Here is a 7,108-nt window from a genome sequence, read left to right as displayed (position 1 = left end):
CAGAGTCGAGGCTATATATATGTGGTCTTGTGTGCGTGGAGGGGAAAACAATGAGGATGTCCCGTGGCAGAAACACGTGACCGACACTGTGCGTTGACTGTTTCAGCTCTCGCACAACGCACAAGAAAAACGAATTCAATTATAATCTGTCGCTTGACTCACGAGTGTGTATTGAGATTTGTTTGCACCCCCCCCCCTTCTCTCAATGTCAGACATTCGAGTGCGTTCCACTTCCAAGCCTATTGGCGCAGAAGAAATCTTTCAGCCACACCGCTCATCAAGCACTGCAATGCATCTTCTTGGTTCTTTCGGTAAAGTCACGTAGAAGGGAAGTAATAAAATAATAAAAATAAAACATAATAAAATAATTCTCACGACGTTTCGGCCACAACGCAAGCAGCCGTCCTGGTGACGACGGCAGCCACCTGAGGACGGCTGCTTGCGTTGTGGCCGAAACGTGAGAATTATTTTATTATACTCGGTTCTTTCGGTAAAGTCACGTAGGTAAAAAATGAAATTAAAATTAATTATTTTTATTAAGTTTAATTTCATTTTTACCCACGTGACTTTACCGAAAGAACTAAGAGTATGAATCCTTGCAGTCACGAAAGCTTCAAATCTAGAATTATTTTATTATGTTATATTTTTATTATTTTATTACTTCCCTTCTACGTGACTTTACCAAAAGAACCAAGAAGCTGAATCCCTGCAGTCACGAAAGCTTTAAATCGAAACACTGCAATGCAGTAAATACGATTTGGCCGTGGCTCCTCCCGGAGCGTGCCAGCCACCCTCCCCTCACCTCGACTTGGCAAGACCCGCCACACGAACCACGTTTGTGACTGCATCAGTGGCTTAGAGTGGGGGTAGGTGAATGCCACCTTGATCCGTGCCGGTGCAAACTCTTTGCCATTCGTTCGTAATCAGCTCTGCACCAGCTCTTGTAGTCGACAGAAAGACAGGCAGGCAGGCAGGAGCACCTGGTGATTTATTCCTTAACTACAAAGGAAACTCAACCGTAACGTTTCATTTCAAAATGCACACCACCACCTCTCAAGTGTTATCCACGGCCTTCGTTTTGATTCATTTGATGAATTAAGTCGTTTGAAAACACTGGGGGGGGGGAGGGCGGCAGGGGGAGACAATAATTTGGTCGATTTGCATCAAATTGTGTCGTGTGAGGGGGGGGGGGAAGTCTCCACATGGAAGACAGCTGGGGATCGAGACTCGATTGCAAAGTCGTGCGGAGCTAGTCGGAGCAGCGTGACACCGTTGGAAATAAAGTCGGCAGTTTTCAAGAGGAGAGGGAGAGAGAGAGTAAAAAAATCGGATTTTAATGTGTGTTAAGCCCTAGCCGTGACCACAAACGCTTCAATTCTGTAGAGCGACCTACATTCTCAAGCCTAATCTTCACGTGACAATTGCATTAAAATCACAGGCCAGATTCTGGCCTGGCCCCCTCCCCACACCGTATCAGTGACGGGGGCGGCTTGTTTATAGCGATACTTCAACACGGTGGCCCGCATCAATTGGTCTCAGTGGTTGGTGGGGTGGCATCCAAGACCGATTCCGATGTTACTCGCCGCTGATAATCGTGGGTGGAAATCTAAATCGGGGCACCTGGGTTCATAGCAGCGGCGTGTTAACCCGTATTTTTTATTTATTTATTGTGCCATACCCACTATGTTTTCACACTCAGAAGAAGAAAAAAAACCACGCATACCAAAGATGAGTTTCGGAAACTGCTGCTACGGTTTGGCAAACCAGAGCTGGGAAGATTGCCACGGAGACGTTCGTTTCTCGGATTGTTGAGCCACTGATGTCACAGAGCTATCTAGAGCCCACCCACCCCCCAAGGTAACTCGACTCGTGTGGAGCCATCGGTCTTTGGGACAGACGCTCGAAGAAACGCGAGTTCTGCCGGACGGGTGACAACGGCAGCCAGGAGCGTTCTTCTTGGTTCTCTAGGTAAAGTCACGTAGAAGGGAAATAATAAAATAAATAAAATAAAACAAACTACATTACTGTACACTACATCATACACTACATTACTGTACACTACACTATACACTACAGCAGCGTGTTGCGTAGTGGCGGTCCACATCTTCCTTTCCCTAGCGACAGATTTTAGCACTGTATTACTATACACTACATTATACACTACATCATACACCACATTACTATCCACTACATCATACACTACATTACTATACACTACATGTTACTATACACTACATCATACACTACATTACTATACACTACATCATACACTACATTACTATACACTACATCATACACTACACTATACACTACATTACTATACACTACATCATACACTACATTACTATCCACTACACGATACACTACACTATACACTACATCATACACTACATTACTATACACTACATCATACACTACATTACTATCCACTACACGATACACTACATCATACACTACATTACTATCCACTACACGATACACTACATCATACACTACATTACTATACACTACATCATACACGACATTACTATACACTACATCATACACTACATTACTATCCACTACACGATACACTACACGATACACTACACTGTACACTACATCATACACTACATTACTATCCACTACACGTTACTATACACAGACCAGCCGAGCGACAGAGTCCCGCCAGCGTGTCCTGGGTCGGTCCCGGGTTCTTCGCCCAGTGGGACGTTGCTGCCCAGTAGAGTTCTAGGGGTGGCAGTCTACGGGGGGCCCCATCTTTACCGGGTGCCCGAACCACCTCAACCGGCTCCTCTCGATCCGTAGGAGCAGCAGCGGCTCTCCCGGATTCACGAGCTCCTCAACCCGATCACGGAGAGCGATGAGGCCCCGGTAACCCTGCGGATAAACCTCATTTCGGCCCCTTGTACCCGCCGATCTCATCCTTTCGCCCATTACCCAAAGCTCATGGACATCATCGGTGACGGTGGGAAACACCGATGGACCTGTAAACCGCGAGCTTCGTTCGAGAACTCGGCTCCCGATCTCCCGCTGCCGCTCCCCGTCACTCGCGAAAGACACCCCGAGGTACAGGGGGATCTTTGTTTTCGATTTTCCATGTGATCAACGGCAGTGGGTTCATCATGGGACCTCCTTTGCCAGTACCAAAATATACTAATAGGGGTTTTCCCCTTTTTTCTGGCAACAAAACTGACACCTTTTGCAATGAATCGTGTTTACATTATCCACAATACTTGCAGTCAAATATCCTTGAAACGGATTGGTCCACACCAGAGACAGCTTTTATTAGAGCCTAGTCTCATGGTGTTCGACCAGATGACGCCAAAAGGCAGTACGTTTAAACTAAAGTGGGGGGTTGGGGTGGTTCTGATAAATGGAGTTTGGCCAGAATATGTCATGAACACCCTTTCTCCCTGTCGCCTCCAGCATAAGTACAAGCTTGAGTGTTTTCACCGTGGTATTTGGTAGAACCCAGTGGGTTCCGGCAGGCGAGGCTGCATTGGCTGCGTCATGTATCCCGCATGCCCCCCCCCTCCCCCCGCATGCCCCCCCCCTCCCCCCGCATGCCCCCCCCCCTCCCCCCGCATGCCCAGCCACCGCATGACCAAGCAGATTCTGCTGGGTGGGATAGAGGGGGGGTGGCTAAATGGGCGCGGCACGGGCTGGAGAAGAGATGGACTGATTCACACTTGCAGATGACTGGTACCAGCGGTGTCAGGGTCGGCCTCTGTAGAGGAGGCTTGCAGAAGGACACGACTGGGCACTTTCGAGGTAGTCGCCCTCCCAACAACAGAGGAGGACAGAGGAGCGATGCCCACAACAATGAGGGGAGTGCCGGGCGGATAAAATAAAGCAACTTGGCACAGTGGGGAGCACGGGTGGTGCATGTGCCAGTCATCAGTCGACCCATGGCACCTGGGTCTGTCCCGTGATCTGCCAGCAGCAAGCCTCAAGGTGCACCTAGCCTGGCACGAGTGACGGGGTGACGTCACCGCCACTTCGTGGTTGTCATTTCCGAGATTAATTTGCTGCACCCATGTACCCTATTGGCATGTGTGAGGATATTCTCCCTGGGACTTTCTACCACGCTGCATAGAATACAGAAATGCGATGGCACGCGAACGGCGGAGCAGAGAATGTCGCCGCGAAAAGCCTGCCGTGGAAATGTGGCCTCGTTCCCCTGCGTCGATCGGCCTTTCACAACGCTGCTGTTGGGTGTCCGTCGGGGCGTCGTGCTAATGGGCTGAGAGAGGCTCCTTGAACCTGGGGCATTGCCCTCTCTGGGTTTTGCAGCTGCACCACTCTACTTATCTATAAACACACATCTTCTTGGTTCTTTCGGTAAAGTCACGTAGAAGGGAAGTAATAAAATAATAAAAATAAAACATAATAAAATAATATAATAATATTATATAATAATATTATTTTATTACTTCCCTTCTACGTGACTTTACCGAAAGAACCAAGAAGATGAATCCCTGCAGTCACGAAAGCTTTAAATCGAAATATAAACACACATTTTAAAATATATATTTGACCAGGTAAGGCCCACTGAGCTATATAGATGTTTCCCCCAGAAGCGACCTGGCCACAAATGAAAGCTCAACGAAGTGGTTTATCACGTGGGAATTTAAAGCAGCCAAATACTGTAAACGCGTGATGTTGATTATAAATGTGGAGGAAAACCGGAGAAACATCCACGCGACCATGGGGGGGGGAGAGACACGCAAACTCCAAATATACAGCAGCAGGCGGTCAGGGTCGGGATCGAACCCACGACCTCCTGTGTACCAGGCGAGGTGGTTAACATCTCGCCACCGTGGCTCCATGAATATCAATGCGCATGTGACCTTTGCAGTTGTCGTACTTAATAACACCAGGGAAGCTATTGCGGCATGGAGACAGGAATAAGAACACAACGATAAAAGGGGCTGCATTCGGCGGCCGCTTAAATGCCACGGCATCTCAAAGCGCCGTATATATATTTTTCAAAATCCGTACGCAAACTCACGGGGATTGCTTTCTTTCGTTAAACGGGGCGAGTACTTTTGCCAATAACCTCTGGGAACACGGCAGCATTTGTTTAGCTCCTTTCCCGACGAGACCCAGGAAGTGGAAACCAGTCCACGATTACATTCTACGAGCTAGGAATGGCAGCAGGCTCGTGGCATATATATTTAGGGTTTTATTTTGTATTCACGCGGCGACGTTGAATGGAATTGTGATCATTCGCGGTGTTTAAATCACCAAACCCACAATCTTCTCTGCTTGGGGAGGGGGCATAGGAGACAGAGTTGTGGCAGGCCCCTTCCCTAATTCTAAATTTGAAGCTTTTGTGACTACAAGGATTCATACTCTTAGTTCTTTCGGTAAAGTCACGTAGGTAAAAAATGAAATTAAAATTAATAAAAAAAATCACGACGTTTCGGAGGCAACACAAGCTTCCGTCTTCAGAAGACGGAAGCTTGTGTTGCCTCCGAAACGTCGTGATTTTATTATTTTTATTTTTTATTAATTTCAATTTCATTTTTTACCTACGTGACTTTACCGAAAGAACTAAGAGTAGACCCTTTCCCTGCCCCGCCCCTCCACGTGCTGTCACCATGGGGGGGGGGGGGGGGCTGTCGCCACCTCTGGCAGAGCGCTCCGTGGCATCGCGATGGAGTTGGTGACAGGACCCCAGGGATATCATCCCCGCGCCATCGATGGAGGCATCGATCTGCCTGGGGGAGTCCCCCTCCCCTCGAGATGTGGGCACGAGGTTCGCTCATGTGTACCTGGACTTAAGACACACTTCAGATTTGTATATATATGATGACAATAACACCAAACCGGGCACATTTTCTGTTTGTTTCCCGTGTGTGTATGTATCTTGAACTTCTTTTGCACCGTACGTAGCCAACCGCGCTAATCAGAGGTGCGTGAGGACAACCAAACACAAACATACTCTTTGGTTTATGAGACCTCCTTTGCCAGTAGCAAGATATAGTAATAGGTTTTTACTCTTTAATTTGGCAACAAGTGTTGTGGTTAATGCAAACATGATCCCTTGTATAAAGGTGTCAGTTTTGTTGCCAGTTAACATGGTAAAAACCTATTACTATATCTTGCTACTGGCAAAGGAGGTCTCAATGTAAATGCTTACCCCGAGCTCTCAATACTCTGATGGTGCGTTGTCTTTGAGTTGTGCGCCTTTTGGCGTCATCTGGTCCAACACCATGTGAGACTAGGCTCTAAGAAAAGCTGGCTCGGGTGTGGACCAATCAATTTCAAGGACAGTGCACACATTATCAGAGTTTTCTTTTTGTTTGCATTTTGACCGCAAGTGTTGTGGTTAATGCAAACATGATCCCTTGTAAAAAGGTGTCAGTTTTGTTGCCAGTTAAAAGGGTCAAAACCTACTACTACTAAGACTCTTTGGTTCTTTCGGTAAAGTCACGTAGGTAGAAAATCAATAGATCACGACGTTTCGATCGCAACACAAGCAATCGTCATCAGGTGAGATGAACACAGCAGCGAGAACTGCCGAGGCCTCTTTCATTCTTTTCCATTCATTCCTTGCCCCGAGCTGCTCCTGCCGCATCGGTGGAGCACAAACTCCGTGACGTCGCCCGACCGCCATCTCTTCCCGCAGTGTTCCCTCTGCATCTCTGCCCCCCCACCTCCTCCTCCTCACGGTCTTTACTCCGTCGTTCGCTTTGTCTCTCGTTGTGCTGCCCATTTCCACTCCCTGCCCCCTCCCCCCGACTTCCCTTGCTTTAAAAACAACAGCAGCGGTGACCTCGTCCCCCCCCTCCCCCGTTATTTAACACATTCCTGCGGAGGGAGCTGGTAGGAACGTTGGGTTGCTCGGTCAATGGCCAGGGTCAACGGCGGCGTGGTGTATTCAGCATATATGCCCGACTGTGAGGGCGGGCACAAGCCGGCGTGAGTAGGTTAAACGTTGAGTTTTATAAGGGCACCACGGGGTGACCAGCCCCTCCCCACCCAGCCCCTCCCCACCCAGCCCCTCCCAGCCCCTCCCTCCCCACCCAGCCCCTCCCTGCACGACGGACGGACACAATAATCCCCTGTGGGCTGGTGTAACCAGGAGGTTCCTACCAGT

The sequence above is a fragment of the Lampetra planeri genome, chromosome 15, assembly GCF_965212315.1.
Source record: "Lampetra planeri chromosome 15, kcLamPlan1.2.h2, whole genome shotgun sequence".
NCBI lineage: Eukaryota > Metazoa > Chordata > Hyperoartia > Petromyzontiformes > Petromyzontidae > Lampetra > Lampetra planeri.
The sequence above is the reverse complement of the archived record's forward strand: the minus strand, read 5'-3'. Positions refer to the sequence as shown.